Source organism: Rhinopithecus bieti, unplaced genomic scaffold (assembly GCF_001698545.2).
Source record: "Rhinopithecus bieti isolate Rb0 unplaced genomic scaffold, ASM169854v2 scaffold_13352, whole genome shotgun sequence".
Lineage (NCBI taxonomy): Eukaryota > Metazoa > Chordata > Mammalia > Primates > Cercopithecidae > Rhinopithecus > Rhinopithecus bieti.
In genome coordinates this window covers 923,786-942,152 of record NW_016808026.1, presented here as the reverse complement: position 1 = coordinate 942,152, position 18,367 = coordinate 923,786, and the positions used below count along the sequence as shown (strand labels likewise).

At 36.6% G+C, this 18,367-nt stretch overlaps 1 protein-coding gene across 18 annotated transcripts in view; it reads right to left on the bottom strand.

Moving 5' to 3' along the window:
- Positions 1 to 18,367, bottom strand: part of RIMS2 (regulating synaptic membrane exocytosis 2) — a 780,622-nt gene that overhangs the window by 34,362 nt on the left and 727,893 nt on the right. The window lies entirely within an intron of this gene.

The window sequence follows — 18,367 nt, the reverse complement described above, 5'->3', positions numbered from 1 at the left end:
TTTTTTTTTAAATTATACTTTAAGTTCTAGGGTACATGTGCATAACGTGCAGATTTGTTACTTTAATTCCGTTTTCCCAGGAGTCAGATGACTGCCTTACTTTTTGTAACCTGAGACAAGTCATTCCACCTATTTCCCAATCTAGGGAGGTGGGAAGGTAGGTTACTATTCAGTCCTAACCCTGTCAAACATGACCACTGGGCGTGTGTAACAGAGGATTTCAACGTAAAATGTGAATTATACAATCTAAAATGGTTCATTTATTCAATAAATAGTTCCTATATAGTATATATGCACAAGCTACTTGCTTGATATGCTGAAAGATTCAAATACTCATTCAATTAATACTAATTGAGCTCCTAGTATATGCCAGGTACCATGGTAGATGTTTATATGATGCAACAGTGATCAAAGCAGCTAAAAAATCCCTGCTCTTATGAAGCTTATATTTTAGTTGCAGGGGAGAGACACAACAAATCAGTAAATTATATAATGCTAAAAAGGAGATGAATGCAGATAAAAAATTAAGTTAAGGGGTATGGGACACTGCAATTCAAAAAGAGTTGTCAGGGTGGGTTCTCACTGACAGTATGACATTTGAACAGAGGTATGAAGAACCTGAGGAAGTGGCTAGTCAGATATTCCAGGAAGAGAGTAAGTTTGAGGCAGAGAGAACCTCTAGTGCAAAGTCCCTGAGGTGTGATGTCCTGGTGTGACCACAGAACAGTAAAGAGGCCAGGGCAGTTGGAGTGAGTGGAAAGGAATGAAGGACAGAGAGACAAGAGTCAGAGAAAGACACAGGTCATGCAGAGCCTTGTAGGTATGATAAGGACTTTCTTTGTCCATTGCACATCACAATTTAGAAGGTATGAAAAATGCATACAAGTAATAATCCTTTTAAATCCACTTAAAATTAGGAAACTTTCGTATAAATAAGAGTTCCGTGGTAAGAAAAATTAACAACTTTAGCTGTTTAGACTTAGGTTCATCCAGATTTATTGCTTTTGTTTTTCTGATAGACTTGTCCTTTCTCATTAATGTTCCTACAACTCTCTGTTAGTCCAATTTCCTTTTTGTTATTTATCTTCCTCAAATAATCAGCATTTCAAAACAACATTGATAAAACCAGAGAACGCTATGAGTACTTTTTCAAACCACATCACTTTTATTCAGAGACTAGAAAATTTTATCAAATGAGATTTTCACTATAAGAATCATAGAATTTTAGAAACTGCAAGGACTTTATTAAAGGTCACCTAATGTTCTTCTAAACTGTGGGACACAAGTGAGTCATGAAAATAACTTATTAAGTTTTGATAAGAATTTAAAAAAAATACAGTATCAGAGTTCAACCCATATGGTTAGTACATCAAGTGCACTATTGTTTTATGAATATGTATGCTTATGTATGTGCGCATGTATGTATTGAGCTGTGATGTAAAATGTTTCTCACTTTGGAAAAACTTTGAAAAACATGAATCTAATGTAATAAAATATGTACCTTAAGAGAAAATTTAAAGGGTAAAACAAATATAGAAAATATATTTATATTTAAGAGGAAACAGCTGTTACCATACAAATCTAATTATACTTGGAGAAATGGGGAACTTTACCAACCAGTCAGACTCTCCTAAAGATTGTTACTTGGTTAGAAAAATCTGAGTACTTTTGACTGGACATCCTTAACTTCAGATCAGGGGAAAGGTATCAAGGAAGAGGGACTGAGCAGAGAATCTTAAAGAAATAAATTGGCAAGCTGCACTCAGGTAGTTTATGCCTGCATACACAGCACTTTGGGAGGCTGAGGTGGGAGGATCACTTGAGCTCAGAAGTTTGAGACCAGCCTGGACAACATAGTGAAACCTCATCTCTAGAAAAAATTAAAAGTAAAAATTTAGCCAGATGTGGTGGTGCACGCCTGTAGTCCCAGCTACTCAGGAGGCTAAGACAGGACAAAGGCTTAATTAAGCCTGCAAGGTTGAGGCTGTAGTGAGCAGTGATGGTCTCACTGCACTCCAGCCTGGGTGACGGAGTGGGATTGTGTCTCGAAAATAAAATAAAATAAAATAAAATAAATTGGCTGGGGATGCATGGAAAACTTTTATTTTGGTACTCAGGGATATCACAATGATGGCTGAAAGTCATTTTGGAAAAACATTTCTTGGGTTTCTGCTAGTGACTGCCTGGGGAAAGGGAGTCTGAGAATGGAATCAGTGGTTATGCCTGAGTTGCCTGGGCCCTGCCTTGTCTGTGTTAATAACCTGGTTTCATGAACCAAGAAAAAGTTACTCTGGAATAGTCTAGATGTGTCTACTACATGACCACCACTTCCCTCTTGCAGTTTCAGAACAAGGTTGTCCTGGGAAGCTTTTTGATACTTTTTTCCTAGGATCTTACAGATACAGATGAGTGATAGAAGAATGGTACAGGTAGAGTAGAAAGAATGAAAGAGAAGGAAGAAAATAATCTTATTTAGGGGAAGAAAGCTTTAAGGAAAGAGTGTTGGCACAGAGGTACCAGAGAGATAGACCCACAATAATGGCCAGAGACTTCTAGTCTTGAATGATAGCTTATGGAATATACTGAAATTATTGAGAAAATTTAGAATTCTACTTTTAAAAAATTTTAAGTTCAATTGTTTTCCTATGTATAACATTAAATAATATTTCTGGTTTATATATATTTTAATAGGTTGATTTATTATTCTTTGATTTCATTCTAAGTACTGTCACCCCTAAGGAATTTAAAATTAACATAAAATAAACAATTGATAAAAGATTGAAAATGTCCTTCCTCCACATCAGAATATACAAGTAGTATATGTAGTTTTGCATGTAGTTCTCAAGCAATGGGCCACTATATAGTTTTATTACATAAAATTACTAACTGTAATTCCAGAATCATTATCATCCAGTATTTCAAATTATTTATAACTTTCTCATTAATTTAAAGATAGAGAAAAAATGAGTCACAAATATACACAATACATTGTCATCTAAAAGCAAAATACGGCCTTGAAAAAAGACTGCACTATTAAACATAAAATCACCTTTTGAAGAAAAGATAAACAGATATAACTTGGATAAACTATCATAGTATCCTATTTGACAAGTGTGTACTCGCATTTTTATAGATATGTTGTACTTTAGAGTTTATAAAACATAGTAATTATGCCACTTAATTCTTACATCAGTCCTGACAGAATGTCGTCATTATCTCTTTATAAATAAGCCAATAAAGACTCAACATTAAATGACTTGCTTAACTAGAAACTGGCAGAGCAAGACTCAAACTCAGGGTTCCCAATTTCAGGTTCAGTGTCGTGTACATCATATCACAGATATCTTATACCATATAAACTTACATAAATCGTAGATTATAAATATGATTTTAACTGTGCAGTAAGTTACTTTGTCCAAAATAAATGTTGACAATGCATCTGTAAAACCATAGTGATTATTCAAACTATATACCAACATTAAATCCATATTCTTTTTAAAAATAAAACATTTATATTAAATAGTCCTATATGTATTTAAGTCCCATCAATTCTAACAGGGCTAGAAAGTTACACGTCATTTATGTATCACTTTTTGTAATAGTTTTTAAAAAATCACCGAAGTTTTAAATTACGTGAAATTAGTTTATTCCTGAAATAGAGGTTTGGTCACTGAAGTAAATACTCAGAAAAGTTGTTACAGGAAGTAGCTCTGTCATGTCTAGACCATGTATTACTTCCATCAGGAACATGGTTACGCCTGTGGCAGTCTCCCCCTTTTCTATGCTACAAATGATGTAAGCCAGGGGTCCCCAACCTACCCCGAGCCACACAGTAAGAAGTGAGCAGTGGTGGGTGAGTGAGCAAGGCTTCACCTGTTCTGTATTTACAGCTGCTCCCCATTGCTTGCATTACCACCTGAGCTCTGCCTCACAGGAGTGCGAACCTTATTTTAAACTGTGCACGTGAGGGATCTAGGTTGCGCACTCCTTATAGAATCTAATGCCTGATGATCTGTCCCTGTCTCCCATTACCCCCACATGGGACTGTCTAGTTACAAAACAAGCTCAGGGCTCCCACTGATTCTACATTATAGTGAGTTGTATAATTATTTCATTATATACAACAATGTAATAATAATAGAAACAAAGTGCATAATAAATGTAATGCCCTTGAATCATCCTGAAACCATCCCCTGCTCCTGGTCTGTGGAAAAAGTTGTCTTCCACAAAACTGTTTCCTATTGCCAGAAATGTTGGGGACCACTAATGTAGTTGGTGATGAGGAGAATACAAGCTGCTGGCTAATACCAAGGGAAGGGAAGAGAAAGTAAGTCCCTCTGGGAAGTTATGGGGAAAAAAATGGCTATGCTAAAAAGAAGTAGAAAAACAAATGGCTACTTCCATCACTAAGTGTTTTCCAGTCAACTCAGAAAAGGCTAGTTGCTGAGAGAGATGGGAATTTCTCAGGATAAGTTGTAAATCATGCTGCAGACTGAACTAACCTCTTTCCTCTTGATATACACTTGTTGGTAATAGGAGGATTCATCAGTTGTGAAGATTGATATGATAGTAGTTTTCACAACTGAGATCAATTACCTGTGACTGTGACTTAATTCCTTACATACAAGTGTCTTTATGCTAAATAGGAATATTTGTGGATATATTTTGGTTTGGTTTATTAAAAACCACCTCTCAGGATCCTAAATTATTTTACTTTATTTTATTTTTTGCTGTAATGTAATATCTTTGCATTTAAGTCATGAGAGATAAACCCATGAAGTTGATGTTTTTAAACTGACTTCAAATTGCTAACGGTATTTAATGGTCTTGAGAAGTTACCCTTGATGTGAATATGAAATCCAAAATATATAATCTTTTCTTCCATCCCCAGTTTTATGTCAATATTGTACAAATAAATTTTAAGCTTTTGTGATTTCAGTTTTCAAAAGTATTTTGGTTTTTACTCAGCAGTTTTCAAGAGTGAAGAGCAGATGTTATACTTCAGCTAGTCAACCCAAAACTTGCATAAAAATTGATGAGGTCAAAAAACATTTACAAGCTGGACATATCAGCTCAGGCCTGTAGTCCCAGCACTTTGGGAGGCTGAGTTGGGTGGATTGCCTGAGCTCAGGAGCTCAAGACCAGTCTGGGCAACATGGTGAAACCCTATCTCTACAAAAAATACAACAATTATCCAGGTGTGATGGTGCGTGCCTGTAGTCCCAGCTACTTGGGGTGCTGAGGTGGGAGGATCACTTAGGCCCTAGAGGTCAAGGTTGCAGTGAGCCATGCTCATGCCACTGCACTCCAGCCTGGGTAACAAAGCAGGACCCTATCTCAAACAAAAAACAAAACAAAACAAAACAAAACAAAACCCCAGATATTTACAGTATGAGAAGAAATACTAAATAATTAGTATTTTCATTATTTCTGCAATGAGATTTATGATAATATATCCATGGAAGTAAGAAAATAAACTTATTGAGTAAGATTAAAAACTAATGGTAAGATTTGACTCAGGAATGAAGGGGAAAAAACTCTAAAGATTAAAATAATGAGTTATAAAAGCAGAGTAGCTAGATAATACAGGGGAAGAACAAATATCTGGACTCTAATTTTGATTATGGCCCTTTATAATAATGATGATGATAATAGGTAACTTTAGTTCTTCATATGCATTACCTCATTTAATTTTCATAAACACTATATAAGGTAGTTAATCCCATTATTCTCATTTCACAGACAAGAAAATTGATGCATATTCCTTCAATAAATATTTGTTGAGTGCTTACCACATGCCAGGTGCTATTCTAGTCACTGGGGATACAGCAGTGAACAAATATGGATAGAATCCTCCTCTACCTTCACGAAGCTCACACTCTAGTAGAATAGTGGCTAACACTTACATCCCACTTACTATAAGCCAGGACTTTTTCCTCAACAACTTTACTTACCAGCACATACACTCATTTAATATACACACAATCCTATGAGGGAGATATTATTTTTAGTATACTCATTATATAGATGAGGAAATCAAGGCACATTGAGGATGTCTCTTGCTCAAGGTCACATAGCTTATTAAGAAATGAGATCAGGAATAGGCCCATGAAGTTTGAGGCACAGTGTTACAAATAATTTTGTCCAATGTCACAAGGAGCAAACCCAAGATTTGAATCCAGGCCTTATGACTCCATAATCCATAGTCTTTAATTGCTAATTGACACAGCCGAAGAGACTCTGCTGAGATCAACAATTAGACAATGAAACTGCTAATAAGAACTGTTGACCATGATGATAAGACCATGTTGTCCAGGCTGGTCTCGATTTCCTGGCCTCAAGTGACCCTCCTGCCTCAGCCTCCTAAAGTGCTGGGATTACAACAAGGAACTTTTAACATGATTAGTTCTGTTTTCTTATATGGCATATTTATGTAAATCTTTATTTAGCTATCACCAGGAATCTAAAACTTTCACTGAATGTCTTCAAGAAGTTTTAGGAATTGGCGTGTGGGTATGAGATCAGCCAAAAATCACATGAACAACTCAGCCTCCAGAGAAGAAAGGAAATATATATTCATGAGATTTGCAATTCATTGCTATTTGGCCACCCATGAAAGTATATTTCCAAAAATGAAGTATAGTCAACCATAAACCAAACATTTTGAAGGACGTTTGGTAGGCAGAAAACAGGGACAAAGAAAATTAAAAATGGAAGTTTCTCTACTCTGCCCATAATAACTACTATATATGCCTATTTTTTGATCTTTGAAAATGGGCAAGAGTTTGGGCTTCTCATGAGGGCTTCTCTTTTTCCTAGTCTCTCTAGGGCAGTGGTAGTGGCAAGGATGGTTTCCAAGTTTAAGAAACTCCCTGCTCACGCATTCTGTTCCACTGTTCCAAGGATGCTCCAGCTTTGTGATAAATTCATACAAAGTCTTCATGGCAATGTTAGAAGAATATCCTCAAACACTTGAGAAAAGAAGAAATATGTCTCCTGACTATTATAATTTCCTTGAAATTCCAATGAACATCACCTAGCAACTTCTCATATCATTATGAGATGAACAGCACTTTGAGATTTTGTGAGTGTAAGCATTCTACACAAATATATGGCAAGATCTAAAAACTTTAAGTTTCAGATACCAACGCCAATAACTTTATGCAATATTTGTAAAAAGTGTGCATATTTACACTTTTCCTTATTCATTTATTATTTATTCATTCACTATTCATTTACTCCTTACACCACAGTGTGACTAGAATAATATTAGGTATGAATAGAAAAATAAAAAATTCCCTTAACCATGATTAAAGTCTAGTTCTGACTTGTTCCTGTTCCTTTTTTTCATTACTAGCTAAGCTTCATGTATTCATTACAACATTTATGGCAATAAAGACTTCTTTTGATTACCACTTTGTTCAACTAAGTCATATATTAGTTGGATATAAATGGTTATAAGTTGCTTATACTGCTTGATATCATGCTGACATAAAACAGAAAATTTGGCATTTTCATAGATGTTTTGCTTAACTGTCCAGTTGACTTTTAAATTGCAGACACCTTATTTTTTATTATGCACAAAGACATAAGATTTGTAATAAAGTCATCTAAGGTTATTAAAGACCAAAGGCAGTAGAGAAGAGTGAGGGGTCTGTCAAAGCAATAGCATATTGGAAAAAAAGAGCCCATGGAAAACATTCATGTTATACAGATCCAGGTCAAACATCACCTAGATTGGATATAAGTGAACTGTTGCCTGAAGGTAGTTCTATTTGTAGCTCAGTATTTTTGGTAAACAGTTAAGGCTGTGGGCAAAGTAGCCAACTCAGGAACCAATCTAAGCAACTCATCATCAGCTGATTCCCACTTAAGGTACTCTGTTAAAGATGTCTTTCGGGCCGGGTGTGGTGGCTCACACCTGTAACTTTGGGAGGCCGAGGTGGGCTGACCACTTGAGGTCAGGAGTTAGAGATCAGCCTGGCCAACATGGTGAAACCCCATCTCTACCAAAAATACAAAAATTAGCTGGACGTGGTGGTGGGCGCCTGTAATCCCAGCTACTCACAAGGCTGAGACAGGAGAATCACTTGAACTTGGGAGGTGAAGGTTGCAGTGAGCCGAGATCATGCCACTGCTCTCCAGTCTGGGTGACAGAGTGAGGCTCTGTCTCAAAGAAAAAAAAATATTTCAATAAGAGTTTGTCTGTCTTGTTGATACGAAACTTTATAGTAGGAAATAATAATACAGATTAAACATGTTTTCCTCCTAAAATTCAATTCAAAGTGGTTCCATATAATTTGCTTCATTTATAGGTCCACAATAAGGTGAGTGGCTCACATCTAACAAGACTATTACCCAGGAAAAACAGTCTCACTAAGAGGTAAATTTGTGGTATAAAACAGAAACTCTCTAATAAATACAAGTAATTACAAGGAGAAGCAAATCAGTGTGTATTCTAATTTCCTTGACCACTGCTTTATAACTTGGATTCCTCTGCTTGGCAACTCCTTAGGCACCTCAACTTTCTAATGGGATAACATTTCAAACCCCAATCTCCTTTCCCATACTTCACAACAAACTATGAAAAGACATTTGCAAAGGAGCCACAAGTCTTGATCCATGATTTACAGCCTGCAATGTAACCAAATTAACAAACCCAAAAGCTATTCTACTTGCTGTGATTTCTCTTCTTTTTTTTTTCCCCTTGAGACAGAGTCTCGCTCTGTCGCGAGGCTGTAGTACAATGGCTCAATCTCGGCTCACTACAACCTCTGCCTCCGGGGTTCAAGTGATTCTCCTTGAACCCTGTAGCAGGGACTACAGGGGCGTGCCACCATGCCCAGCTAATTTTTGTATTTTTAGTAGAGACGGGGTTTCACCATGTTGGTCAGGATAGTCTTGATCTCTTGACCTTGTTATCTGCCCACCTTGGCCTCCCAAAGTGCTGGGATTAAGGCGTCAGCCACTGCATCTGGCCCGTTCATTTCTCTTCTATCTGTTCAACAAATATTAGTTGACCACTACTACTATTTCCCAGGCACTTTCTTAAGCTTGAAAGCAAAGTAATGAGCAAACAGGAATGCATGCTTTTCCTCATAAAGTTGACAAAGTAATGAGTAGGCAGACATTAACAAATAATCACAAAAATTAACTCACAATTATTGTTAAATACCATGAAAGAAAACTGCAAAGTGTAATGAGAGTGAGGACTTAATTTAGATCGGAATTTGGGGAAGTCACAGAAGGAAGAAGACTTTTCTTTTTGAGACGGAGTCTTACTTTGTTGCACCGGATGAAGTGCAGGGGCATGATCTAGGCTCGCTGCAACCTCTGCCTTCCATTTCGGGTGATTCTCCTGCCTCAGCCTCCTGAGCAGCTGGGATTACAGGTATGTGCCACAATGCCTGGATAATTTTTGTACTTTTAGTAGAGATGGGGTTTCACCATGTTGGCCAGGCTGGTCTCGAACTCCTGACCTCAGGTGATCCGCCTCCCAAAGTGCTGGGACTTTTCTGAGAAAGTTTCTTTGATTGTGAGACTTGAAGGATAAAAAGGTGTTTACAGGTAAAGAAAAAATTGAGTTAAAGATTTTCCAGGTAGAGGGGACAGCATGTATAAAGGAGAGCTATAACACCCCCCAAACTCAACAATTTCTCATACATCTCAACACAGTTCTCAATGTGTCTGTATAGCATAGTGAAATTATCATCTCTTATGAGGAGAGTGTTCACTTTTTTAGGTCACTCAGTCTGGGTTCCACTCAGTTATAATAGCACTAAATTCCTGAAGTGCTTTATAAGACCTTTTAAAACCTAGCTTACTAATTAGTGAAGTATACAAATATCAGAGGAACAAAGTATACTGTTCTCTCAAGTAAAGAAATCATGACATAGTTTTAGTTAAGAAAGGACATAGGTGCGTGTGTGTGTGTGTGTGTGTGAGAGAGAGAGAGATACAGAGAGAGAGAGAGAAAGAAAGAGACAAAATTCTCACCGAGAAAAGCATGCTTTTCAGGGAAAGTGATTTCACTTTGGGAGTGGCTGGTACAGGCTGTGGTTTACTCTACAATGATTCTCAATAATTTCAGTCATCTATCAATTTTAGTTTGATGTTAGGGGAATATATGGAGACTCAAACTTTTGCGGGGCTAATCATAAAATGGGTTCATCAAAATAAAATAGCCAAGTGAAGTTTATACTCCTTTACTTACAAAATTTAAAAGATATAACATTATATCATGACATTCAGTCTTTAAAATATAGGAGAAAAAAGCTTAATATTCTAAACTAGATTGCATATATAATATGTAAATATATGTTAATGTTGCATATTAAAATTTAAGATTGGTAACAGCTTTCCTCCAAAAATGTTTATTTATTGTCTAGCCACCACCATTTATCAGCATAGAAAATCTGTGGTGTAAAATTTGAGTTCCTTTATTTTCCATTATGCATCTCTTTGTGATATTTGGCATTGATCTAACATCTGAAAAAAAGTCTTTGCAATTCACTGTTACATTAATTTCATTTCAATTAACACTATATTTCATAATATGAAGGCAGCATTTTATAGGTTCTCTGGGTGAGGCAAAACATATTTATATCTCAATAAATCTTATATTGTATCTAAATAGACACTGGAAGACATTTCAAGGACAATGATCTTAAATAATGTAGTTGTTAAACATTTTATCACAATTCAAGGTAACTGCAACTTTAAAACAGTAATAAAGGATTTATTATATTAAATTTCATTTATTAAAAATGATCCTTTTTATTCTCAACTTCAGATTACAGGTTAAGATTAGCTGACAAAGGGTTAGTTTTCTGCCTTCTGTAGTGACTGAGAAGGTGCTTGTCATAGAACCTGAACATTCTAAAATAAATAAAATTATCATGGCAGGGGTGACTACTCCTTTGTCACTCTTCTAAGACAGTTTGCCCCAGTCCTTTGCAGCATTAGAGCTTCACCTACTTCCATCTTCTTATATCTGTGTCCTCCTTGCATCTGTAGTCCATCTCAACATTACTCTGAACCTCACGATGGCAGTTACTCTGACCCTATGATTATCTGGGACTTACCAAATCATGGTATCTCCTTTACTTAGACCCCACTGTGGCTGAACTTTTGAAATGAATAACAGAAGGGAGTTGCCCCCTATAACCTAAGTTCATCTTTACTTCCACACATTTTCTCATTTGTTTTAACACAAACTTTTGTGGAAGAAAAACACCATTTTTTTCTCATAGTGGAGTCTGTTAAGAAAAATGTATTGAATCTAAACAATCCTTGAATCTAAACAAGCCAATGAGAATCTATTATCAACATGTATTCATTTCTCTAGTGATTCCAATAATTATAAAATAATTCTCCAAGCTGTATGTTTTCGATAATCTTCTCTATGCATATGTATATATGCATACACACATTTTTACATACAAATTAAAAATTTGCTAATGAAACGATCACTGACAGTCACGTCAACAACAGTGTTCAATGTAATATAAGAATCCCTATAAAAACTTTTCTGGGCCGGAAGCGGTGGCTCACGCCTGTAATCCCAGCACTTTGGGAGGCTGAGGTGGGTGGATCACTAGGTCAGGAGATCGAGACCATCTTGGCTAACACGGTGTAACCCCATCTCTGCCAAAAATACAAAAAATTAGCTGGGCGTGGTGGTGGGTGCCTGCAGTACCAGCTACTCAGGAGGCTGAGGCAGGAGAATGGCGTGAACCTGGAAGGCGGAGCTTGCAGTGAGCTGAGATCACGCCACTGCACCCTATCCTGGGCAACAGTGCAAGATTCTGCCTCAAACAACAACAACAACAACAACAACAACAACAACAACAACAACAACAACAAACTTTTCTGGTTCCTATGCTAGGCACTCCTCATGGTTTAATTTTAAAGGTTTTTGATGTTATGTCTGTCTGATGCATAATTCTGTTTTATTTTTTATTTTTATTTTTATTTAATGTTTTGAGACACAGTCTCACTCTATAGCCCAGGATGGAGTACAGTAGCACGATCTTGCTCCTGGTTCAAGCAATTCTCCTGTCTCAGCCTCCCAAGTAGCTGGGATTGTAGATGGGATTAGAGGTGCGTGCCACCATGCCCCTCTAAATTTTGTATTTTTAGTAGAGACAGGATTTTGCCATGTTACCAAGGCTGGTCTCCAACTCCTGAGCTCAGAGCGATCCACCCGTCTCAGCCTCCCAAAGTGCTGGAATTACAGGCACGAGCCACCATGCCGGGCCATAGTAATTTTTGTTTGTTTTGTTTTGATTTTGAGATGGAGTCTCTCTTTGTTGCCCAACCTGGAGTGCACTGGCGTGATCTCGGCTCATTGCAGCCTCCACCTCCCAGGTTCAAGTGGTTCTTGTGTCTCAGCCTCCCAAGTAGCTGGGATTACAGGCACACGCCACCACATCTGACTTTTTGTAATTTTAGTAGAGATGGGGTTTTATCATGTTGGTCAGGCTGGTCTTGAACTCCTGACCACAGGTGATCCACCCGCCTTGGCCTCCCAAAGTGCTGGAGTTATAGGCATGAGCTACCGCGCCCAGCCAATAATTTTGTTTTATACAATGACTTCTCTCAAGTATTTTTTAAAAAACTATACATTCATCTCTAAAACGTATCCATGAAACTAGTCACTATTAGTCCCCATTTCACAAGTGCTGAAGTATAAAGAAGATAAAAGGCTACATACACATCCATTAGTGTAGATCTGGGTAAAGCCTAGATAGTTAAACTGTGCATTTAAAAACTTCTTACATTTCTGCATATTGAATATTTTCTTAGAAAAATATATGTGAAGTGCCAATGAATGATTCCCATCAAAAGGCATTCTACTGAAAGTATTTATGAAAGACAACTGATTGCAAGCTTAGTAGAACTTATTGACTACTCAACCATTCATTATTAAATAATATTATTTATCAAATAGCATCATGTGCAAATATGGTGCTTAGCAGAAGTTGTAGATAGTATAATTCATGAACTGATCATTAGTTAAATCTATTACTGTCATCCATTAATTATTATTTGAACTGGTAAACACAGAAAAGCAGAGAAGACAAACCATGTATTGCTGTGTAGTTAAAAGTAAAGAGAGAATAATGGACCAACATGTATTTGGAACATTTTGTATGCAGTTCAAAAGCATTTAAAATATCAGCAACAAAGCAAAAAGAAGACAGCTTAAGTATTCCTGTTTTGAACATAATAATGCCACACTTTCAAGATCATGAGACATTCATTTTAAAAATTGTAGGACTTTCATGTTCTAACATAACTTTGGGAAAGCACAGTATTCAACAGGAAAAGGGCACTAAAGAGAAAATCTGAAAAGAAATTACTTTGGCTATCACAAAAAATCAAATTATAGAGGCATAAAATGACTCAGAAAAGAGTAAAACAACAACAAAAATAATAAAAATAAAACTGCTCTTTAGAAGGTTCCAATGACCAGCTTGTTGTCATATCCAATGGGACTTTCAAGTCCTTGTCTTATTGGCTCTCTGAGCAGTATTCCACAGAGTTGAACACTCTTTAATCTGAAATTATTTTCTTCTCTTGACTTCCATAAGATCACATTCTTGTTAGTTTTCTTCCTATCTCTGTGGCATCCTCTTAAAAAAAACCCTTGGCTGACTTCACCTCTTCTATCAAATGTACACCTCCAACACCTGTTGTAACATCCTTCATGTTCAATTTTGGGCCCTCTTCTTTTATTATACATTCCTTCCAGAGGATATAATTTCATTTCCAGTTTTAAAAACCAAAACCATTTACTCAAATGTAAATATCTAGCTTAGACCTCTCATCTGAGTCTCAGAGCTGTCTACTTGACATCACTACTAGAATAATTCACAGACTTCTCAATCTACTCTTGACTTCTTTCCCACAGAAATTACTTCTTTTCTTATTTTCCCTCTCTAGATAAATGACATCAGCAGCCAAATAGTTGCTCAAACAAAAAAAATCTGGACATCCTCCTTTATTCCTTACTTTCCCTTACCATGTGCTTCCTCTTGTCCAATCATCATCATAAAAACTCTGTCGATCCTACTTCTAAAACAGATCTCGTTACTATCCATTTCTCTTAATTCTATTCCAAGATACTTTCAGTCTTGCCCCCAAGATATTCCTCATAAAGCAGTTAGGACTATCTTTAAATAATAATCCAGCCGAGCGCCGTGGCTCACACCTGTAATCCTAGCACTTTGGGAAGCCGAGGTGGGTGGATCACTTGAGGTCAGGCGTTTGAGACCAGCCTGGACAACATGGTGAAATCCCATCTCTACCAAAAATACAAAAGTTGGCCAGAAATTGCTTAAACCCGGGAGGCAGAGGTTGCAGTGAGCCAAGATCGTGCCACTGCACTCTAACTGGGGCAACAGAGCGAAACTCTGTTCCCCACCCCCACCGCCCAAAAAAAAAATCCATATTGGGTCATGTCACAAACCTCTTAAAAACCCTTCAGTGTCTTTTCCCTGCAATGAAAATAAAATACAAACACATAGCATAACCTCGGAGGACCTGTATGTCTAATTTTATCACAAGTCGTACTCCCTGGTGATTACCAGACTGAAATCACACTGGTTTATTCCTCAAACAGGGCCAAATTCTTTTCTGCTTCATGATCTTTTGTTATTGGTTTACTTCCCATTCCTATAAGGCCTTTCCTGGCAATCCAATCTAAAGTAGAAGGCCATTTTATTTTCTTAAATGATGTCCTATTCTTTTTCTCATAAATATTATTCCAAAGGTATATTTATAAATGTCTTTGTTTATATTTTACTCTCTTCCCACCCCCACTCAACTGTAACCTTTATTAGAAAAAAAGACTCTCTGTTTTATTCCCTACTGCACACTTTCTCCCTATCCAGTGCCTAATATTTAGAACATGTTATTTTGTTTAGTTAATGTAATAAAATAAATTAGATTTTGGCTGTGTGTCTCTAGTTTCGAATGATTTTAAAATCTAGGTCCTCATCTGAAGAAGCACAATGTCAAACATGAAGAGGAAATATTTCTTAAGTTTTAAGCCTATAATGTAAGTTTTATTTCAACAGACATGAGATTGCAGTCGATCAACTTACTCCTAATCCCAAGAATGTCTATGTCAGAGATGCATTTTGGTCCTACATAATTGAACTGGGCTCCTTACTTAAAACATTAGGACATATTACTTCAGGTTGTACCATGTAGCACTATTCTTGACAGGTCAATTTCAGTGAAAGAAATATAACTTGAATTAGAAAAAGAAATGAGCAGCCTGCCTCTGTGCAAAGGTCAGATGGAAAGGCCCTGTGATACTGCACTTCCACACAATAATCCAGAAGCCATGGGCAAACATGGATGGGCCTTCTGAATTTTATGTTGATTTATGGCACTCCCAAAAGGGTCCCGGAACAACATTTAAAAAAAGAGAGATATGTGTATGCACAGATCAGAAGAGGAATAAATACTTTGCATAAATACCTTTTTCAATTTAAAAGAATCTCCTTTAATTTTCCTTGAGAACACTCTCACTCAAAGTATAGGGCCCTCATTCCAAACAAAGAGCCAGTGAAATTCCAAAGTACAAAAGAGGTAATAGATACTTAATATTTTATGCAGTGTAATATTTCTACCTATAAACTCTTCTTGAACAATTTTCAGTGATGAAGATTTGTGATTTTAATTAATAAATAATTATTCTTACTATGATGTCAAAAATTACCTCACTGCAAAATCCAGAAATTGGTTCTAGCTGTGCCTTCTGTAATTGTAAAAAAGTCCTCTTTCATGGGGGAGCCTTAAAATATTTAAAATACATCATTTTACTTTCTCCACAGCTTCCTGTTTTCTTGTCTTTTCCTTCTGGCTTGTTTTTGGTGTTTCTACCTATACAAAAAATCTGCAGGTCATTTGGACTTCAGCCATTGTGGTATTGTACTTATAGTTCTACATCATTTCCCTTCATAATTTTCCTGAATCTTTAATTGTATGTCCCTCTGTTTCTCTTTCATTCTTTGGTATTTAAAAACCATAGTGATTGCAAGCTCCCCGCTCAGCCTAAAATGGTTTCTTATATATCCTTTCCCTTTACTTTTGAAAGATTAGAATCAATTTCATTTTTTATTATATATGTCAGGATTGTATTTTTAAGCTTTTCTCGCTACTCAAGTCTAATTATTGAGTCAAATCAGTATAACTGCAACTTTAACACATTTCCAGTTTGTGTCCTTCAGACATACATGCAAGAAGTTTAATTCCTCTTCTACAAGATAGTCTTTCAGATATTTCATTTATTTAACAGAATTTTTAGGCGCCTCCTATCTTAAGTACTTCAGATACATTAGTATACAAAACAAAGATCCTTGCCCCCTCAAGGCTCACATTCTAGCAAGGGGAAACAGACAACAAACCACAAACGAAATAAGCCAGTGAATTATACAGTAAGATGAAAGATGAGTGTGATTGAAAACAACAACATAATAGCACAGTAAGGGAGTGGTGGAAGGTGACAGTCAGTGTGCTCCTCACCAAGAAGGATATATTATATTTAATATAGTATCAGCTTGTGTTCTGATTCTGGAATCCGGTAATTATATAGTATAGTGGGGAGAATGAGAGAAGAGAAAGAAAATTTAAAAATGAGAAAATAGAAGAGGGTTTACGTCTCTATTCTTTAGTACAATGAAAATCCTAAAAACACTCTGAAATAGGGAAAAGGTATAGTTTTCACATTCCTAAAAAATTTTCTTCATTGCTTTCTTATCTCCCTACATCTCTGAGCATCTCCAGATGGGTAGATCTGAAAGGTAAACTCTGTCTCTCACTTTAGTATGTCACCAAGGCTGATGCCTGAAGTCTTCAGAAATTCCAAAACCATTAGCTCCATATCCTGCCTCCTTCAATTAAGACTTCTGCTCCTAAAGTATTGGTCATCTTAGGCTTATTTAGCATTAAAATAAACTGGTGGAGTCTATTCATCTTTCAGAGATATTCTTATTTTCAAACAATAACCTTAACTAGAGAAATTTCAGGGACTGTTAAAAGTGCATTTAAAAAATGTATAGGCAAACTTATAGAGGGACTGTAATTTGGAGCTGGTTACTTTCCTTAAATACAAGCCTCTTACAGGATTCTTCTCTGGGCTCAGTTCTTCTGACTTCTAGCTTTGTCATAGCTTCTCTCCTTCCTCAAACAAAACATACTCATAGATTTGCTAAAAGGTCAAGTAATTTTTTATTTTGTTTTAAATCAGGTGCTTTAGAGGTTGCGGTTGAGGAATTGAAGTCAGTTTTCCAGACAAAATTTTAATATTTTTATGAGCACTCTGTGTAATTTTTTTAATATATTCAAATTTAATTAACACTGTCCATAGAAATTTAACACCAGCTTCTGTACAACACCCCTGTGAGGCAGAGGAAGAACACCATATGCAAACATTACACACTAAAATAACAGTGTCATGTCAAGACAGGTTTTTGATTAAGTAAAACTAAGGTTGGCAAAGCAGCCATCTCAAGTTAATCCCACATTCAGGACTAAAGGTTTATTACCTAGTTTGCATTACTTCATGATTATAATGTAAATATCACAAAGATTTTTAGCATGTAACATGCACTTACAAAGTTCTTAATTCTTCTCTAATATTGCATATATAGATAGGTTCACAATGTAGAATACTGTACACCATATATATGTATATTTTAATGTAAGTCTGTATGTTAACAACTGCCCACAGGTTTTATGGCCAAGTATACTCAGGACAAATTTATGTTCCAAAATTATTTTGCTGTTTTATCTAGCATTTTTAATGTGGGTGGAATGGCAGACAGAGAGTCCTTCTGCATCAACTATTTCTGCTATAGCCACATGGGGCAACTTTGTAGACTTAGGAACTGTCAATTAAAAATACTCAAACTATTGGCTTTGCCTCATCCCTTTAATCAGTTGAGAAGTAGCTGTAGCCATTGTTATAAAATCACCAAAGCAAAACCGTTTGAATGTTTCAGAAATAGTTTCTAATGGATTTATTGCTTCAATGGTTTTATTTAGTGTAATTAAAATAAAAAGTAGGCCAGTCGCTGTGGCTCATGCCTGTAATCCCAGAACTTTGGGAGGCCAAGGCTGGCAGATCACTTGAGGTCAGTAGTTCGAAACCAGACTGGCCAACATGGCAAAACCCCATCTCTACTAAAATTACAAAAATTAGCCGGCCATGGTAGCAGGTGCCTGTGAGTCCAGCTACTCGGGAGGCTGAGGCAGGAGAATCGCTTGAATCCAAGAGGCGGAGGTTGCAGTGAGGTGAGATCGCGCCATTGAGCTCCAGCCTGGATGACAGAGGGAGGCTCCGTCCCAAAAA